Consider the following 398-nt stretch of genomic DNA (forward strand, 5'->3'; position numbering starts at 1 on the left):
GGGCTGCCTAGCCGGGCCGGCTCGCAGGGCTGCCCCGCAGGCGCTGCATGCCATGAGCCCACCGGAGCGGGGATGAGTTGAAGGCTCTTCCTCTTCACTTGGGGTGCCTCCTCCTCCTCACGCTCGCTCGCTGACAATGCTGGATTCAACGCTCAGGCATTGCCATGGCAACCGGAGCTCCAGGCTTTGCTGCAGCTGCCTGCATCAGAGACCCCAACAGGGGCGGATTCAGCCAGAAAACGCCAGTCCCACCCTGGGCTCCATCGCCCCCAGGAAGAGGCAAGCCCCAGGCGGGGGGGATGGGGGTCTGGCCCCTCGCCCCGGCCCCGCTGCAGCCAGGCTGCCCCAGAGGGGGGGGCTCAGCTCCTGTCCCCGCACCCCGTGCTGGCAGCGCGACC

This window comes from Egretta garzetta, unplaced genomic scaffold, assembly GCF_000687185.1.
Source record: "Egretta garzetta isolate BGI_Z169 unplaced genomic scaffold, ASM68718v1 scaffold540, whole genome shotgun sequence".
Taxonomy (NCBI): Eukaryota; Metazoa; Chordata; class Aves; order Pelecaniformes; family Ardeidae; genus Egretta; species Egretta garzetta.